Source organism: Triturus cristatus, chromosome 2_1, assembly GCF_964204655.1.
Source record: "Triturus cristatus chromosome 2_1, aTriCri1.1, whole genome shotgun sequence".
Classification (NCBI taxonomy): domain Eukaryota; kingdom Metazoa; phylum Chordata; class Amphibia; order Caudata; family Salamandridae; genus Triturus; species Triturus cristatus.
The window spans coordinates 1,194,588,185-1,194,608,959 of NC_140581.1; positions in this window are offsets into that span (position 1 = coordinate 1,194,588,185).

Here is a 20,775-nt window from a genome sequence, read left to right on the forward strand (position 1 = left end):
TCTCGCCCAAGGCGGTCGTCTCTCATCTCCAGACTACAAAGAACCTCCTGCATTCGCTTGGGTTCTCTATCAAGGTGCTGAAGTCACACCTGAATCCAGATGCTCCCTTTCATCGGATCTGTTCTGGACACGGTGCAGTTTCGGGCTCATCCTCCCGAACTGCAAGTCCAGGATATTCAGGCTATGATACCGATGTTTTAGCCTCTATCCTGGATTTTGGTGAGAACCCTCTGTCAGAAGGGCCATCATCTCTGTGTCTTGGCTGGAACAACAGGGCATATCCCTGGTGATTCAACACCTAGCTTGTTCTATGAACACCAGGGCGGACAAACTCAGTCGTTGATGCCTAGCAGATCACGAATGACATCTCCATCAAGAAGTGGCGCAAGGACTCTTTCAGCAGTAGGGAGCGCCTCGGCTTTGCTTGTTGGAGTTTCCAAGGCAGCTCTCGCTCATCGACACTTTTCGTCTCAAGTGGAGCTCAGTCCTCTTTTACGCCTTTCCGCCCATACCACTCCTGTTCAAAGTGCTCAAGAAGATCCGGAGCAACCAGGCCCAAGTCATTCTTGTGGCTCCGGACTGGGCATAGAGAGTTTGGTATCCCGAGCTTCTGCTGCAGATCAGCATCAATCCTCGGATCCGGCTGCCCCTTTGGGAGGCTTTTCTGTTGCAAAAGCAGGGGAAGGTCCTTTACCTGAACCTGTCAACCCTCCGCCTTCTTGCGTTCAGATTGAGTGGCTCAGTTGATAGCATTTGACTTTCCTTCCGAAGTATGCAAAGTTATTCTGGAAGCCAGGCGTCCATCCACTAAGTCGATATACACCTGCCAATGGCAAAAAATGTTGTCAATATTGTACAGATCGGTCCATTTACCCACTGGCTGCCTCCCTTTCTGACATTCTCCTTTTCATCCTATCTCTTGCCCAGCAGGGTTCTGCTCTGGGCACTGTAAAGGGTTACCTTTCAGCCCTTTCCGCCTTTCTACGGTTGCCAGACCAACCGTCACTATTCAAGTCCCCTATTGTAAACAGATTTCTGAAGGGGCTTACACATTTGTCCCCCCCACATTATATCATGCCCCAGTGAGACCTTAACTTGGTCCTCGCTTATCTCATGTGTGCACCTGTTGAGCAACTGCAGTATTGCTCCCTCCAGCTGCTCACCATCAAGATAGCCTTTTAGTAGCAATAACTTCTGCCAGGACGGTGAGCGAGTTGCAGACACTTCTTATCAGCCTCCTTACCGACCGTATTCCCAGGCAAGGTAGTGCTCCGCACTAGGGCTTCTTTTTTTGTCTAAACTGGTGGCACCTTTCCATCTAGGGGAGTCTGTCACCTTGCTCACCTTCTATGCTCCTCCAGATCCTTCTGAAAAAGAACGTCTCCACAGTCTGGACCCAAAAAGGGCATTCTCATTCTACCTTAAACCCACTAAAGAGTTCCGTGTCGCTGACCAATTCTTTGTGGGGTACGTGGGAGCAAAGAAGGGATTTGCTGTGCAGAAGAGGACCATCTCCTGATGGGTTATCCTCTGCAATAAAATCTGTTACACTCTGGCAAAGAAACAGCCTCCTGAAGCCTCACACCTCATTCTACCGGAGCTAAGGCAGCCACTACGGCTCTCCAGTGTCGTGTCCCGGTCCTCGACATTTGCCAGGTGGCTACGTGGGCATCCCTGCACACGTTTGCCAAGCATTATTGCCTGGACAATCAGGTCCGTAGGGTAGGTCTTTTCCGCAGTGTCTCCTACAGGGATGGTAGTACTAAAGTATCTGTTAAAAGGAAAGAATCTGCGGCTAGTTACTTACCTTCTTTAACGCCATATCTGGTAGAGACATGATTTAGCGGCAGATTCCTTACTGACCCACCCATCCTCTCCGCACTGTGTATCAGTTCTTAATGCCAGGGCTTTCCCCTTCAGGGCCCTAGTTTTCCAAATACACCTTTGTCCGTCAACTTCATGGCTCCGCGCTTCTGGAGTGGAAAGTCTTGAAAAGTACTGAGGTCAGCGCTCTGATGTGGCACCTATATAGACGACGCAGACAATACAATGACGGAGATGGCGCGACAACGTGGAGTCTACCGACTCCTCCTATCGGCGCGCAGGGGTACTGCTCAAGAAAAATCTTCCGGATCCAGTCTGACGCCTGGGAAGTTCAAACGTAAGGAATCTGTGGCTAGATCATGTCTCTACATGCGAAGGCATTACCGAAGGTAGGTAACTTGTCAATTAGGTGTACAGTTCTTGCTTTTCTTGAGACTGCCGTATTTAACATATTCATATTTCATGTATCCAGTGATGTACTGCCTACACCTTAAACTACCTTTTTTGTTCTCTATTAACATTACGTTTACTAACATTAACTATTGGAGTTCCAAGCCAACATTTTGATGTGCTGAGCAGTCAGACTAAAGTCGACAAAGTTTGGGCAGTCTCTAATTTTTAATTTCTTTGTCGATTATTTGATGTCAGTGGTGTTGAAACATTTTGGAATATGCAAGATGAGTTTGAGCTCTCCACACAACAATTCTCAAGGTACCTGCAACAAAGGGATATCTATAACAAAAGCTAAACTAGCTCATTGGGTGATGTATCCGGAATCATTACAGATTTATCTAATGCTGCAGCCTGTAGGAATGAAAGAGTATTACTGCTTATATCTAGATGAATGCCCTGTCCATTAATCTTAGGTGGGTAGAAAAGTGGTCATATTTGAAGGGTGTACCAGTAATGGATAAATAGTTAAGAGATTAAATTAAACGAACGCACCAGTGATCTATGATAACAACAATGTACAACACTGTCAGTCATTATTAGACTTTTACATGGTGCTCTTCCGGATCTGCAAGTGTAGTAAAGATAAAATATGGGGGGGCTGATGTCCCATATGTGAGCATATTGTCGCATTCTTTGTCCCAATCTTGTTGATTATTAGGGGAAAATGGTTTCTCTACTATTGGCTCTTTTATAGAGTAACATACTTAAATCATTCCTTGCTGTCAGTCTGCGAATCCATAGTAACTTTAAATAGAAGAAAACAGTGTTTAAATAAAAAGACGCCCAACAATGGTGTTTGTTTAGTAGTACGTCCACCTCATTCAAAGCAGCACAAGCTTCAGCAAGTGCGGTAGAATAGCTGTGGTCTCTACTGCCCGAGTGCTCCATAGCTCTGATTTCTAAAGCAAATGATGTGTTAGGGAGTCCCTTGACAGATATCTTCTCTTACCCACTTCAAACCTTACACTTAATGGATTCTGCTTGGTCTTCCCTGGACTTCAGCCACTCTACTTGGAGCTTCAACAAACTGTGAGTTGTTTATAGGGTTTTAATACTTCTGGCCCAGGGGGAACTCCTCCAGCTTCCACCATGACAGAGAGAAAAAAAGATCTCTCTTTTGATGGACTTCTAGCTGCAGATTCTTCATCTTTTGAATATTCCCCAGGCGTCATACTGAATTGGGAAACTTTTCTATGGTACCTCTGCACACTAGTAGGTGGCGCCTTGGGACGCTGAACTGATGTTATTCCGCTCCCAAAATGATGAGCTGAGCCTCTCTATAGGTGCCACGCCAATGCATGCACGTCGGTTCCTTTCTTTCTGTGCCACCAGATGCAGATCCAGAGCTTGTGTCTGAGACCCTTTACCTACGATTTTCGTTGAAATCTTTTCAGTGTGTAAAGGATTTCACTCTCTAAAAAAGACATCTCGAAAAAAGACCGATTTTAAGCCCTGTAGGGACTGTTTCAAACAGATGTCTGTGACACATTTCCATCAGGTGTGCCTGTGGTGTCTGAGGTCGAGACTTGACTCCAAGACCTGCTGAGACTGTATGTCGATGAACATACAGGATATTAGGAAACACAAGGCTAAACTGTGTCACCAAGCACCAAAAGACTTAGCGTCTGCATCACTCCAAGTCCTGCTCCATAGCTCGGTCCTGTAGCTGCTCTCGTTTCCGGAGCCAACAGAGCCTCTGCAGAGGCTGGTCTTCATCGCACTCCATAAGTCATCCTCATGGCTTCAAACTAGACACAGAGAGTATGGTATTTAGAACTCCTGGGCTTGAGCATATGTCCTCGCCTCAAGCTGCACCTCCGTTATGATCTTCTGTCGCAGTAGAACAGTTGGGTTCTCCACCCCTGCCTTCGCAACTTCATGTATGGAGATCGACTTGCGACAGCTGACCACCTTCCTCAGGAGATGGTTAATGTATTCTTGGCAGCCAAGTGTCCCTCAGGGAAAACTGTATATACCTGTCGGTGGGGCAAATTTGTGGTTTGGTTCAGCGCTCACCAGATTGACCCCCTAGAGTGAAAGCTGTCCGATGTTTTACTATTTATTCTGTCTTTCGCCCAGCAAGGCTTTCTCTGGGCACAGCTAAAGGTTATCTTTTCGCCCTTTTATAGTTGCCTGATCAGCCTTCTTTATTTAATCAACTGTTGCGATGCAATATATGAAAGGGCTGCAACATGTGTTCCCCCCCCTTCTCCGTTTGTTATGCCCCAGTGGGACCTCAACCTTATCCTTACTTATCTAATGTGAATCTCATTTGAGCCGCTTCACACTTGTTGTTTAAGGCTCCTTACCATCAAAACTGTTCTCCTCGTTGCTATTCCCCTTGCATGAGATGTGAGTAAGCTCCAGGCTGTGTGTGTTCATCCACCCTGCATCCTGTTCTTCCCCAGCAAGCTGGTTCTCCATACTGGGGAATCCTTGCTTCTGAAAGTTATGATGCCGTTCCACATGTGCAAACCACCCTGCTGGTGTTCTATGCTCCACCTCACCCCTCTAAGGAGGAGGAGATGTTCCATCGCTTGGACCAAAAGAGAGCCCTCCACTTTTACAGCAATCGCACCAAAGACCACTGGGTGGACGATCACCAGAGGGAAAAAGGCGCTTGGTTGCACAGAATCGAACCCTCATCCTGGATCGTGCTTTGCATTAAGATCTGCTGTGCACTGGAGAAAAACCCACATCCAGAGGTACTGCATGCCCATTTCACCTGGGGCAGAGCTGCTACTACTGCAGCAGCAAGTTGAGTCCCTATCCTAGATATATACCAGGCAGTTACGTGGGTGTCCCTCCATATATATTCACATAGAACTATTGTCTGAACAGCCCAGTCCGCTGAGTAGGGCATTTTTGTCGCTCAGTCTTGCAGGACTTTCTGGTTTGAGTCCATCCACAGCCCTCCTCCCATTTAGGTACTGCTGTGCTATCTATTCCAAAGGTAAGGAATCTGCTGCTAGAACTCTCTACCAGAAGAACAAGTTACTTCCTTTCTGTAAACGCTCTTTCTGGTAGAGAATCTTTCTATCTGCAAATTCCTCGCCAACCCTTCCATCCTCCTCACTGTGTGTGTGTGGTTCTAACTTTAATAACACCCCAGGTCTAGAAATGCGCACACTGGCTATCAAATTGCTTTTGAGGTTCCGCATCTGGGGCACGGACAGTCTTGAAAGCAACTGTCAGTGTCCGAGAGTAGCGCCTATATAGGCCTTGCACATCATCTCCGGAGTGGAATGTTTTCAGTGCAGAGCCACAAAGCGCCAACTTCCAGCATGCAGAAGTGTTATAGAAAAGTTTCCAGAACCAATCTGATCCCTTGGAAATAATCAAAAGATGAGGAATCTGCAGCAAGATGGAGTCTCTACCTGAAAGTGCATAACCAAAGGTAAGTTACTTGTTATTCAACTCAGCCTTAGACTGTGGGCAAAAGAAGATTTACACTAATTCGCACAATGAGTCCATTTATTGTTTTTATTAATTTATGTGACATTTTCAATACATTTCCCTTAATAACAGTTAAGCATAGTAAAAGGAGGCCGGCATTCTATTTTCTTGAGAAACAAATTTCCCTCTGTGAAGGGGTGGCCCTCTTGTCTTGAGTATTGTTCAGTGAAAGGTCCTCCCCTAGGCACTTTCACAAAGGCAGTGCAAAAGTGGAAACATGGAGCTCCCTCCACTAGAGCTTACCACTGAAGAGACGCCAATGACACCTTTGCTGCACCAAACGGTACCTCAGACACCTAGAGATATGGGGGAAGAGTACTTCTCTCGTCAGTGACCAAAAACAAACAGAAGAAGGAAGATGAGGTTATAGATAAAGAACAGGAGCATGCATATAGACTGGATTTCAAGGCTCCCAGTTAATGTTGGCAGGCCAAGATGGACAACACAACCTCAATATAATCTATAGTCAATCAGGGAAAGAACGAGGTTTTGTTCTTTTAGAAGATTTACAACTGCTATGGGACTATACCAAAGCAAACAAGGTAGTCCTATGTGTAGAACACCTGCCAGGGTACAGAATGGCAAGGCAAACACACAGTCACACTCTTTTGGTTTGCACCAAGTGTGAAATCCAACAAGATCAGATGGCATGTGGGGCCATTTGAAACTTACATCTGAAAGAAACACGTTAGTTAGATTCCTTACCTTAGAATATCCCCAGGCGTCAGGCTGGATCCGGAAAGATTTTTCGTCAGCAATACCCTTGCACGTTGCTAGGCGTCGTCTGCGGCTCTGCGTCTGTCGTCGGCGTCCTGATCGCCGGGATGACGTCGTCTGAGTTCTTAGACGCCGCCCTCGTGCGCTGACGTCAGTTCTTCTTTTTTCCGCACCAGTAAGTGCAGATCCGGGAAGAGCATACCCTTTAGTCTTTTTGGACTTTTTTGGTCTATTCTTCGAGTCAACTTCGACTCCTGGTGCTGGTAGGGATGCCCGGGTTCAAGCCGTGTGATGCCTGTCACCGCCTGATGTCGGTAACCGACCTCGCCGGTCATGTGACTCGGCTGAGGTTTCGGGTGGCACCACCCGCGCGGCTCCGTCAGAGCTGCAGGAATCGCGTCCGGCCCCATAACCTCCGGTCCCTGGGCCTAACGCGACTCCGGACGAGGTTTGAGACTTCCTCGTTGCCATGAGGAATCTCGCTCCGCCGTCGCGACCTGTCGGCGTGCCTTAGGGTCCCGCGGGTCCGCTTGGGAGGCCTAGCGAGCCGGCGGCCCCGGCGCCGTTGTCGACTTCGGTCCTGACACCGCAGGTCCCCGTGGGATCCAGGCCTGGATCCCGGTCGACGCCATTTGACCTTAACACCCCTCCGCCGGCGCCGACCAATATGGTGCCGCCTCTGGTGACGTCTTCGGACGACGCCGTCCCCAATTTTAACCCCGGTCCGGGTCCGGCATCGGAACGGCGCCGCCCGGTGCCGTCTCCGGTGCCGATGGATGAGCGTTACATCTACCACCCGGCTCCATTCTTTATACCTGTATACCAGGAGACGGATGACTGGGAGGGGTCTGAGAACCCTCTGGCACAGCAGTGCCAGTTAAGTCAGGACTGGGCTGACGAGCTGGGGGATGCCAGTGGTCTAGACACCTCGCCTGACACTGGCCTTATCTCTCCTCCTTCCGTGGCTATGGAGGAGGGTGCAACTTATTATGTGGTGCTGCGCAGGGCTGCAGAGGCCCTTCATCTGGAGCTCCCTGCAGCAGCCGTGAGGACTAACCTCCTCACTGAGGTGCTTCAACCACCAGTAAGCTCTTCGGAGCCTCTACTGCAGTTCAATGAGGCCCTCACTGACTTTCTGATGGGCACTTGGTCCAAGCCCTCCACAGTCACTCCTGTGGACCGGAACGTGGCCCGGCGCCACCGCCCTGCTCCAGGCGACCCCAGCTTTCTGTCAGTTCACCCCACCCAAGAGTCTGGTTATCCAGGCCTCTACATCCCAGACCACCTTCCCGTCCGCTCCTCCGGATCGGGAATCCAAAAGGTTAGAGCAGTTAGGGAAGAAACTGTTTTCCTCCCTCAGTTTGGGGTTAAGCAATCTCGCGTGCCTTTTGGACCATTATACCCACTCCTTGTGGGATACAGTGGCGGACGTGCTGCCTCAGTGTCCGGAGGAGGCTCGGACACGGCTCGCCCAGGCTCTTGCTGAGGGGCGAGATGCAGCGCGGTACTCCATTCGGTGTGGGCTTGACACCACGGACTCACTAGGTAGAGCGATTGCGACGACTGTGGCGATTCGTCGTCACGCCTGGCTGAGGTCCACAAATTTTTCAGGGGATGTCCAGAGCACACTCATGGATATGCTATTTGATGGCCGTCGCTTTTTTGGCGACAAAGCGGATAGTGCGTTGGAGTGCTTTAAGGACTCCAGGGCTACGGCCAAGTCCTTGGGCCACTCGGCCCCGCGCCTGCAAACTTCAGCTTTTCGCCCCATTTCGTGGCCAAGAAGGGGCGCCCCCGCACGTCCGTCTAGCCACAGGCCGCAGAACCAGCCTCATCGCGGTCGCGGACACGGATTCCGCAGGGTCGGGCAGGGGGACAGAGAGCCGGTCAGCCCACATCTGCTCCCGCAGCATCAGCCTCAAAGCCTTCCTAGCCCGACCTTTCAGGTCCATTTCACGCCGGTGGGAGGGAGAGTTCGCCATCACCTGCTCTGCTGGCATACCATCATATCGGACAGGTGGGTGCTGCAAATCGTCCGAAGGGGCTACTCCCTTCCCTTCGAGGCGACTCCTCCAGCCATGCCACCGCAGTACCACCGCATATCGGGGGAATCACTTGTTACTTCTGCAGGAGGAAGTTATGGCCCTCTTGGCCAAGGGGGCCATCGAGCGCGTTCCTGGGCCAGAAGTAAGACTGGGTTGTTACTCCCACTACTTTCTGGTTCCCAAGAAGGGCAAAGGGGGCCTACGCCCTATCTTGGACCTCAGGAGCATCAACGCCTTCCTCCGGAAGGAGAAGTTCAAGATGCTCACTTTAGCTCAGGTTCTGGCTGCCAAAGACCCTGGAGACTGGATGGTAGCGTTGGACTTGCAGGACGCATATTTCCACATCCCCGTCCTACCGACCCACCGGCGTTACATGCGATTCACGGTGGGCCAAGAGCACTTTCAATTTACTGTGCTCCCCTTCGGCCTTACCAGTGCCCCTCGGGTGTTCACAAAAGTGATGGCAGTGGTCGCAGCTTATCTGCGCAGATTAGGAGTTCCAGTCTTCCCCTATCTCGACGACTGGTTGTTGAAGGCGGGCTCGCCCCGAACAATGGTCTCCCACCTCCAGACTACGGCCGACCTCCTGCATTCGCTGGGGTTCTCCATCAACGTGCCGAAGTCACATCTGAGTCCCTCCCAACAGCTCCTCTTCATTGGAGCGGTTCTGGATTCGGCGCAGTTTCGGGTCTATCCTCCCGAACAGCGGGTTCAGGATATTCAGGCTCTGATTCTGATCTTTCAGCCTTTATCCTGAGTTTCGGTCAGGATGGTCCTACGGCTGCTGGGTCTGATGGCCTCCTGCATCCTGCTGGTACATCACGCCAGGTGGCGGATGTGGGCTCTGCAGTGGGATCTGAAGTTCCAGTGGGCTCAACATCAGGGCAACCTGTCCGACCACGTCCTGATCTCAAAGGGCACTGCAAGACAGTTGCAGTGGTGGCTCACGGACCGCGATTGGGTCAGCAGCAGATCCCTCTCCCTACCCCAACCGGAGCACGTAGTGGTGACAGATGCGTCCCTCCTTGGCTGGGGGGGCCACATGGGAGAGGCGGTGATCAGAGGCCTCTGGTCTCCGGCAGAGTCCCGGCTCCATATCAACCTATTGGAGCTGCGGGCGATCCGGCTTGCACTGAAGGCATTCCTTCCCTCTGTCCGGGGAAGTGTAGTGCAGGTGTTCACGGACAACACCACCGTCATGTGGTACTGCAACAAGCAGGGCGGGTAGGGGTCGTGGACCCTTTGTCAGAAGGCTCTGCGCCTCTGGACATGGCTGGAACATCAGGGCATTACCCTGGTGGTTCAACACCTGGCGGGTTCTCTGAACGCCAGGGTGGACGAACTCAGCCGCCGGTGCATGATGGATCACGAATGGCGTCTGAACTCGGACATGGCGCAAGGCCCCTTCGGCAGTTGGGAGAGCCTTGGTTAGATCTATTCGCCACCGAAGAGATTGCGCAATGTCATCAGTTCTGCACGTTGGAATTTCCAAGGAGGCATTCGCTCGGAAACGCTTTTCGGCGCGAGTGGAGTTGCGGTCTGTTGTATGCCTTTCCGCCTATACCACTTCTGCCCAGAGTGCTGAAGAAGATCAGGCGCGACCGGGCCCAAGTCATCCTGGTGGCTCCGATTGGGCACGAAGATACTGGTATCCCGAGCTACTCAGTCTGCCCATCGATCTCCCGATTCGACTGCCTCTTCAGGAGGACATTCTGTCGCAGCAGCAGGGGACGGTCCTCCACCTGAACCTGTCCAGCCACCACCTCCATGCATGGAGATTGAGCGGCGACAGTTGATGCCATTTGACTTGCCTCCTGAAGTCTATGATATCATTCTGGCACTCAGGCGTCCCTCAACTAAAATGGTATACGCCTGCAAGTGGAACAAAGTTGTGACATGGTGCACAGCAAAAGCTGTGGATCCCCTTTCCGCCCCTCTTTCCCTGGCCCAGCAGGGCTCTGCTCTGGGTACCATCAAGGGTTATTTTTCTGCTGTTTCCGCCTTCTTACGGCTTCCTGATCAGCCTTCTCTTTTCAAGTCCCCTGTTGTAAATAGGTTCTTAAAAGGCATTACTCACATGTTTCCTCCTGTCCCCTTTGTAATGCCTCAGTGGGACTTGAATCTGGTGTTAACCTATCTGATGTGCGCTCCTTTTGAGCCACTTCATAATTGTCCTCTTCGTCTTCTGACTCAAGACTGCTTTCCCAAAACGTGCGCTCTCCTTCTATCTGGATCTCACAAAACAGTTCCGGGTGGACGACCAACTCTTCGTTGGCTACGTAGGCGCTAAGAAGGGGCGGGCAGTACACAAGCCCACCATTTCTTGGTGGGTCGTTTTGTACATTAAGGCCTGTTATTCCTTGGCTAAGAAAGATCCTCCTGTGGGACTGAGGGCCCATTCCACTTGGGCCACAGCGGCTACTACCGCCTTGGGACAGGGAGTCCCTCTGCAGGACATTTGTCAGGCAGCTACGTGGGCCTCGTTGCACACGTTTGCCAAGCATTACTGCCTGGACAGCCAAGTCCGGAGAGACGGCTTTTTTGGCCGTTCCGTTCTCCAGGACTTCCTGGTGTGATCTTAGTTTGCAGACCCACCATCGGGGTTGGTATTGCTGGGGTATCTATTCTAAGGTAAGGAATCTAACTACGTGTTTCTGTCAGATGAACAAGTTACTTACCTTCGGTAACGATATATCTGTAAGAAACATTAGTTTGTTAGATTCCTTACCGCCCCACCCATCCTCCCCGTTCTGCGAACTGATATCTAGGGTTAAGGTCATATCCCTTTTAAGGCCCCTAGTTTTTGGCACCAGTGTCGGTGTCTTGCATGGCTCTGCGTTCCTGGCGCGGAAAGCTATGTACAGAACTGACGTCAGCGCGCGAGGGCGGCGTCTAAGTACTCCGCCGACGTCATCCCGGCGATCACGACACCGACGACGGACGCGGAGCTGCAGACGACGCCTAGTGACACGCAAGGGTATTGCTGACGAAAAATCTTTCCGGATCCAGCCTGACGCCTGGGGATATTCTAAGGTAAGGAATCTAACTAACCAATGTTTCTTACAGATATATCGTTACGAAAGGTAAGTAACTTGTTCGTTGATGTCGAACTACAAAGTCATTAAAACAAAGTGATTCAGCAAACTTCATTCAAAGTGTATTACCTTGATGAAACCCATTAGAAAGGAGTTTATAGCAACTTGAATTGGTATTGCGAATGGTCAGCAAGGAGGGTGATTCCTCCATCATTCTTGTTTTTGTTATACACCGACGCCTTGGGACACGGTGCTTCGGCAAGGTTGCACACAGACACAAATTTTTGATACAGATTTATTTTGAGTGCACATTGGCAACATTTTAGCCATTCGAAACTGGACATGTTTGACTCTGTACAGGACCAGAAATGCTTGTACTATGGGAGCAGGTGCTGGCAACTGGGATCAAAGGGCAATGCCTTCTTGATAATGTAGATGGATATTTTTGCCTATGCCTTTCTGCCGTTTCCCTCATTTTCAGAGTGCGGAGGAAGGCCAAAGCAGGCTACTAAACACTGATACTGATTTCTACTGAATGGCCACAACAATTGTGGTACACCGACCTAGTTCAACAGTCCTTATACCTGCTAATTCAGGTGAAGAACTACTCTAGACTCCTCTTCAGGTACAACAGTCAGATTTGCCACCACAACTTGAAGACACAATCTTACAGCTTGGTTTCTGCCCACTTAGGATTTGGTCATCTCTACATCCAGGCACATTGCAGGTCAATACAAGCAAAGGCACGAGCTGTGATGACAACTTACAAAGTTAATGGGAAGCACTTCTGTATCTGAAGCAAGATTAAAGGAGTAAATCCTATTTTGGTGCAGCCTCACTAGTACTACCATACCATCTGCACTTTGCTCAAGAATGTGTCAAGTAGTCCTCAGTCAGGGTTCACCTAATGACAATATCATGATTCAGAAGGATAGAGGATACTTTATCCTTGTTTTCCCAAAGAATCTTCAAACAATTCTTGAATGAACATTTTAGCCCCTACCTCCCCCCCCTCCCAACCACTTAGACACCTACCGGTGGCATTGGAGCTGAACACAGTGGTTAGTCAGCAGATGCTGCCACTCTTTAAATCCATACATCAGGCAAACCTTAAATACTTATGGTGGGGGAGTGCTTTACTTCTGTATTTCACCTCGACAAAAAGGATGGTGTTATATTCCATATAGGTACCCTAATATAGGCTCAGCTAACACCTATATTCTCCCCTATATTACACACACATCGGTTCTTAGGGACTGACCTTTTACCTAGGTACGGCACTGCTAACAGAACGCGGGATTTCCCTAGTAGCAGCCTCATACATTATGCATGAGCATTCTTGGAAACTCAGCAGGGCTCATCCCTTGCATAAAAACTATGTATAAAGTTCATTCCAGATGTCATCCTAAGTCCGACACTGACACAGCAAAGTAAAACCCCAGGGGAGACATTTGGGTATAAAAACATCACATCTTGCTGAAACAAAGAGAGGAGATCAGGACTTCCCCGCCGACACACTGAGGCGAGACACTGAAGCACCCTGCATGCAGATACTCCAGCTCGCAGTGGTCTGACATCCCTTGCGGGTTGTCCAGCTCGAGGCCAGGACAGGGTCCCACAGTTTCTCACTTCAGGTAATGGGGGTTGACTTTAACCTAGAGGGATTCTCAGCTTAACACCTACATACATACTAGGTACACTTAGGTACATCTAGTTAGGGGAGCATCGTAGGAGTACACATTTTATTGTCATGTATTTTATATACATAGTGGGCATGGCTTGCAGCCCAAGATGAAGGTCGTTTAGACGACAAGCTCTGGGCCCGGTATGCTTAATTCGTATAATTCTCCGTAACCCCTTTGTGGTCAGGTGGCTGGCGGAGTCACCGGACGCGGCGTAATACCTTGGGAATGTGATGACAAGTTGCTGAGAAGTTGCGAGGGGCACCATTCCGAGTCTGACCTGGGAGGAGTTCCAGGGACTCTGGGCCTGAAGTCTGGGAGTGGCCTGAAGATGCAGCGGTCTTTCCTGGCTCTGGTTCGGCATCAGAGGAGCTCACGAGTGGTGCGGGCGCGCAGCGGACTTTACAAGCCCTGCTAAGCACTCGGCACCGCGTCACTTTGGCTGCATACCGTGTTTTAGAATATCTCATTAGCATTTTTAGTGTTGGGAAGGGGTTCCGCATTTCTAAGGGGCTTTTATGCAATTTTATCATTATCATTGCTGCTATAAATATTGGCTGTGAATTTGTTGTACTGCTCATTTTGCACATTTACCTGCACTTTCTGCTGCTTGTTTTTCAGGGCCACCCCGTTCCGCCACAGCTGACGTGCCGATTGAGCGGAGGGCGGACCCTTTAGCTTGCAGTGTTAGGCTCGATCTACTTCCAGGCAGGGCGCGCTCTAGACGTCCGCCGGAAGGCGTTATTTAAATGCCATGGTGCGGGCGCGCCTAAGGCAAGCCCGTCTGCGCCCAAACCGCGCCTAGCGCCCAAAACTCTGGGCCTCAACTCGCACAAATCATCAGATATTCTAGCAGAGAACTTCTGGCTTTTAGCAGGCCATCTAGGTATACTTGTTGTATAATAGGTCCGGGGGCCGGCACGGTTAGTTGTGCCTGTAGCTTTGCTCTCCCTCAATTGCAACCTATTTTGGCTTTGCAACCTTCCCGGTCCTCTGTGAGTGACATACCCCATGTAAGACGTATGCTTCGCGGCGGTCTTGTCAATGCCAGATCTCCTGGAAAGCACAGATATGAAATGGCTCACACTATTGAGAGTCTATGATTAGATATTTTATTTATCACAGAAACCTGGCCAGATTTGGCATCAGATCCTGACTTCATTACCGCAACTCCCGCTGGGTTTAGAGTGGTCAGAGTGGATAGGTCGAACAAGCGAGGTGGCGGAGTAGCCATTATTTTTAGGGACCATCTTTCGTTCACCCACCATTCCGTGTTCATTTCTTCTTGTGAAGCTCTCTATTTTCGTTCACACTTAGCCCGAGAATGACATTTAAGGGAATCCTTCTATATCGACCTCCAGGAACTAGAAGTACGGATTTTACCATTCTGGGAGATTTTAACTTCCATTTGGAAGAGTTAGAAAATAAGATACGAGGGGGCTCTTGGAGGCATTAGGAGCATTAGGTCTCACTCAATTGGTGCAGTCACCTACTCATGTAGCTGGACATACACCAGACGGTGTCTTTTCCTCAGTCCTCGGTGTCATTGTAGATGAAATCCTCCAGCTGTCATGGTCTGATCACCTACTTATCAAGTTTAGCCTTCCCTATCTTAAGGCGGGGAAGACCAGCTTCACTAAACCGCCGGTTTTCACATGTAAAACCTGGAGTAAAGTGGATAAACTTCTTCTTCACACCCATTTGTTAACCTCTTGTCCTCCCTTCCAGGACCATGTCGACTCAGCCGTTACTAATTATACCAACTGGATTCGGGGAGCGGTTGACACCACCGTGCCCACAAAAACTCTATCAGGCAATAGAGCTATCCCTTCCGCCCCTTGGTTTTCAGAAGCCCTTCGGAAGGAAAAACAGATTTGCCGTCGCCTGGAACGGCGCTGGCGTTTACATTATGATGAGCCAGGAAAACTAGACTACAAAACAGCCTTACTGAAATACAAAAAACTCTTGATTTTAGAAAAGAAAAAATACTTTACACATCAGATAGTTAGCAGTCAATTCACCTAAGGAACTGTTTTCGGTGATCAATAAACTGGCTACACCCAATAACACAGGTAGGAGGGCCAACCAGAAATTTTGTGATGACACTCCAGCCATTATTAAATCTAAGGTTTTAGAAATGTTCCCGAGCCCTGTCCTCTGCCCCACCCTTGTGGCCTGGTCTCATATAGTCACATTTTTACTTTTTCTCCGGTATCTACTGAAGATGTAATTAAGCACTTAAATGAAATTAAGTCAGGTTCACCCATGGACCCTTGCCCTCCCACATGTTTTTAAAGGTATGGCAGATCTAGTGAGTCCGAGGCTGGCAGAAATTTTCAATTTGATGTTTGCTTCAGGTATTTTTCCCGACCAGCTGGAAGGAGACATCCATTTTGCCTTTATTAAAAAAAAACCTACGCTAGATGCCACTAATCCCTCCAAATACCGTCCGATTGCCAGAATACCTTTACCTGGAAAGATAGTGGATAAAATTATGAACACTCAACTGTCGGATTTTATGTACACGAATAGTCTGCTCGATCACTCCCAGTTCGGCTTCCGTAAAGATCATAGTACGGAGACCGCACTTATCAAAGCAACAGAAGAGATCAGAGCAGTGATGGATGGAGGAGGCACAGCGGCTCTTGTGCTCCTCGATCTGTCCGCAGCTTTCAACACGGTTAATCATTCCCTTTTGCAGAGGCGTCTGGAATCGGTGGGAGTAGGTGAAGCAGCTCGGGCACTATTGACCTCTTTTTTAACAGATCGGAAATCCACCGTATCCATGGACAGTTTTAACTCCGCCCCTTATGTTTTACCCTGTGGTGTTCCTCAGGGCAGTTCATTGAGCCCCTCGCTGTTTAACATCTACGTCTCTGAACTGGCCCCACTAATCCGGGAATTTGGGTTCAGCTTAACTACATACGCTGACGATACCCAGATTGTGGTAGCGGCACATAAACATCAAAACTCCCCGACTCTGCAGTTTCAAAGCTGCATGAGAACTATTAACAAATGGATGACAGCGCACTGCCTTAAACTTAATTCCGATAAAACGGAAGTTCTGATTTTTGGTAATTTGCAGCCCTCGTGGAGTAATTTGTGGTGGCCAGCAGAAATGGGCTTACCTCCTAACCCAGCTGCAAAAGTAAAAAATGTGGGTATGTTGATCGACAACAGATTGACATTTTGTTAACAAACTAATGCCGTGGTTTCCGCGTCACACAGAAAATAAGGAAGATTTTCCCGTATATTCCGGAAAATACCAGGAAAACAGTAGTCTCTGCACTCATTCAATCGAAGTTAGACTACTGTAACGGGCTTTATCTCAATGCTCAGAAGCAATGTTTGAATAAACTCCAGATGATCCAGAACTCGGCAGAACGTCTTTTGCTTAACATCCCCAGACACTGTTCAGTTTCCAACGACATCAGCAATTTGCACTGGCTCCCGGTGCTTCAGCGTATAAAATTCAAAACCCTGTGTATTGTGTACAAGGCCCTACACCTTATAGGTCCTTTATTTCTTCAGAAGCTTTTTGCATGGTACCAACCGACCAGACACCTTCGGTCGATGGGGGCAAGATTACTGCTGATACCTAGGATCCGTACTGCGCATTGGGGAGGCCGTAGCTTCTCTTACGGTGCATCAAAACTGTGGAACACTTTGCCTTTGGAACTTAGGGAAATTAGTTCCCTGACTGGCTTTAGAAAACATTTAAAAACCTGGCTTTTCCAGTGCAAGGTACTAGCTTGTGGCTTGTTTTTTTCCTAGTGCCAAGAAACCTTCGGGTATATGTGCGCTTTTACAAATCTCGCAACGCCAGGGATAGACGCCCACGGCAGTCCTTACATGATAATTCGAGGGGGCCAACGGTATTACTTGAATTCCCCCCCACTCTGCTACAAGTGATGTATGTGGCCCCTCCCCCTTCTGGCTCTGGGGACTGTGATGCCCAAGGGACAGTACCCGCCACACCAGGCCTCAGTGATTGTGGCCGGAGGGGACCCAGCGGGGTTTCTGGGTGGATCTGAGCCATCCTGATGTGCCTGGAGGTTCTCCATAAAGAACGGGTAAGACCGCTTACTGCTTCCATTTGCCGGGGCCCCCCCTTCCCCAATGAACCCTTGAGTGGCCGTAGCTTGCTGTCGCTAGAGGGGGGACGCCCGTATGAATGAGCCCATGCAGATCAGTAGAGGCCCTTTACTGGCCCCAATGATCGGGAGGGCCTGTGGCGTGACGTCGCCTTTGCGTTGGACCCCAGGATCTTGGATTGGTATAGGACCTGCTGGGGGTGCTTATAGGACCTACCTTTGGGCAATAACAGTAAACTCCTTGGCTGAACTGGAACTGCTGCAAAGGTTCGGCGGAGGGTCTGTCTGGTCCGGTGGGGCAGCTGTGGTCCCTCCCCTGCCCTCCTTCTGGACCATACTGCAAGATAGAAACCCTACAACATTGTGCAGAGTGCGGTCTGGGAGCGCCAACCCGTTTGATGGGATTATCACTGCTGATGGCTCCTGATCACTGGTTATACTGGTGATGCTGGGTCGGAGCCCAGGTAACTGTGAGCCTGAAGACTACATGGTGGGGAGGACGGTGTTCCTAGTGACTGAGTTACCGTGTCGATCTGCAGCTCTCGAACACAATAAGTAATCAGTCAGATCACTAATAACCATGGGCAGAGGGAAATCCAGAACGACCTCGAGGTCTGGGAGGGTTGGGTCTCGCACGCCTCTCTCGGAAGCCTCGTCCAGCCACTCTCGTTGGATGGAGGAAGAGGCCTCGTCTGACCCCCAGTAGATAAACTGTAGATGATCTTAAAAGAAATTTGCGATTCCCGATCTGTGATCGAGAACCAACTGGGCACAATCTCAGTGGAGCTTAAACTGCTTAAAGATGACCACAGAAAGTTGTCAGATAAGGTCAAGTCCACAGAGCTAACATTGGAGGCAGTGGTGCCTCAGGTGAAGGAGCATGACGAACAATTGAAACAGATGCGTCACCAAATAGAATCCTTACAAGCTTACGCGGACGAAGCAGAAGGGCGGGCTCGACGCAATAATCTCAGGATTGTAGGCCTTCCTGAAGGAACAGACGGCCCCAACCCAACAATCTACATAGAAGAATGGCTGAGAACTACTGTGGCCACTACAGGCTTATCATCATAATTCACTGTTGAACGAGCCCACTGCGTCCCCACACGTCGGCCAATTCCAGGATCAAACCCCCATCCAATATTGGCCAGGATTCTGAACTATAGAGATCATGATCATGTTTTGCAGACGGCAAGAAATAACGGTCCATTTCAAGTAGATAACACAAGGATCTCCATATTCCCAGACTATACGCTGGCAGTGCAACGTAAACGCCTTTTCGTTTATGGAAGTCAAAGCACGAGTCCGGGCAGCGAGACTTACATTTGCATTACTTTTCCCAGCGAAATTGAAAAATAAAAATATTCAACGTGCTTTATTTTTTGATATGCCGAACAGTGCTTGGGATTGGCTAGACAGTACTTTTTTTGATGTTTTGTCTGACAGACGTCCGGCACAACGCAACCGAAATCACAGCGAGGCTCCCAGAAACACAGAAGTGGTCTCATCACGCAGAGCACGGGATCCATTCCCCCACCTCACCAACAAGTAATGGAGGGCAGGCAGGAGGTCCTCCGGTCTGCTGAGGCTCTCCGGGTTCCACGTCCACCCATCAGCACCAGTCATTCCGTCGAGGCTAACACAGACTCTGATTCGGAAGGTAGTATTGCATTATTCCCATCAGGGACTACGCAGCATACTCAAGATCCAATGGGCTGAACCAACAGTATGTAAGGTAGAACTACGCCTGTGATCATTAACCAGCTCTGGTGACTCTTTGACTCAATTTTATTGTACCGTAATTATGATATACTATCTCACACACAAACGAAGGTGGGAGTAATGATGAGTCCTGTGGCCAGGCCTGTTCGGGGAACTTCCACTTAGTGCATATTGCTTACCATGTAAATCGAACACGCAGCCGACCCCATGGGCGAAAGCAAGAGTTCAAAGTGTATTATGTTAACCTTTTATTACACAGTTTGGTTGAGCGAAGTTGAATCGTTGGACCCAGTATTGGCGAGAGATTGTTTAGTTTGTTATTGCCACACTACCTCATGATGGTCTGGGGGATTGGGGGGGGGGGGGTGCTTAATAAGTGATTGCTGATGATGTCAATTGCTAAAACTTACACTATTATATCCTGGAATGTGCGTGGGATCGTGAGAAATTTTTTTGGGGTGAGAATTTTTTTATTGTTTACATTAATTAAAACCACAACAATACATTTTCTAATAAATTAGTGAACTGTTGTTAAAATTATTATATGAATCATAAAACCGACTTAAAAAAAACTTGTGTTTAACGGTTCTCAGCTCTCAATTCTGTATAACATGTCATCAGTCAGTTAATCAATCTCTTAGTGATTTGCTGAGGTTTTCAGATGGTCGTTGTTAACAGGTGATTAGACCAAAGCTGTCAGTCTTGATGTTAAGGTTCCATGCTCGGAGACCATCATAGTTTATCTATTATTTGTTTATTTATTCATTTGTTTTTAATATGTTCGCATGTGCAGAGAGGAACTTTATTAATTGGCAGTTCAGTGGGGTATCTGTTGGGGTCCAAGCCTGCTATAATAGTGGATCTGCATGTCCTTATGCCTCTGACGTTCATAGCATGTTTTAGAAAGATGGTTCGTGCTTCTGATAGTTTTGGACAAATGCAGACTAGATGAACGAAGTCCTCTTTACTACTCCCGCATAGTCTACAGTCTTTCGGCCCTTTATGTGCCCATGTTGGCTGATCTGCGATGGACGGCAGTTTTCCTAGGCGCAGGGCCATTAGTTGTAACTTCCGGTAGGCCGAAAATGTGATATTTAAGTACGGCGCTGGGGTAAGTGTCTTATAATTGGTAATTACTGTGGGATTCAAGTCAGTATGTGAAGTTAGCATAACGTATCTTGGGCTGTATCTCTACTCCATATACATCGAGAACTGCTTTATAAGATGGCCCATTCGTTCTCCGTGTCTTGTATGATAGAAAGGGCCGAAAAAGCCATACTACGGCCATCTTGGATTATGACCAGTCGTGCCTCAGATCACGTGGTTCTCTCTGAACACCGTTTGTATGATTTAGCTCGTACCAGCCTAGAGACAGGGTGAAATTGTATTCATGGCTGAGGCCCAAGGTCACATCTGCAGTAGGGAGTATCAAGCGAAATTCCTCTGGGCCCGAGACGAAAGGGAGTCACCCCGCCGACCTTCTCTGTAGAAGATAGTAACCTTATGTGTGCAGATGGTATGAGCTCATCTAGGAGCTCTAGGGCTAACTGGTGTTTTTCCACTTACAATGCTTTGTATGCTGAATCTGTTATGTATATAAGTGTGACTCTGTCAAGGTGCCAGGAGTCTTCCTCGGCGCACCTGATGGGGGAGGTTCGATGAGGCTCCTCTATGTAGAGTTTTGTTTTGGCCAATAAACGCTTGAACCTTCTACGTTGCCAACTGCTTATTATTGACTTAGTATTGC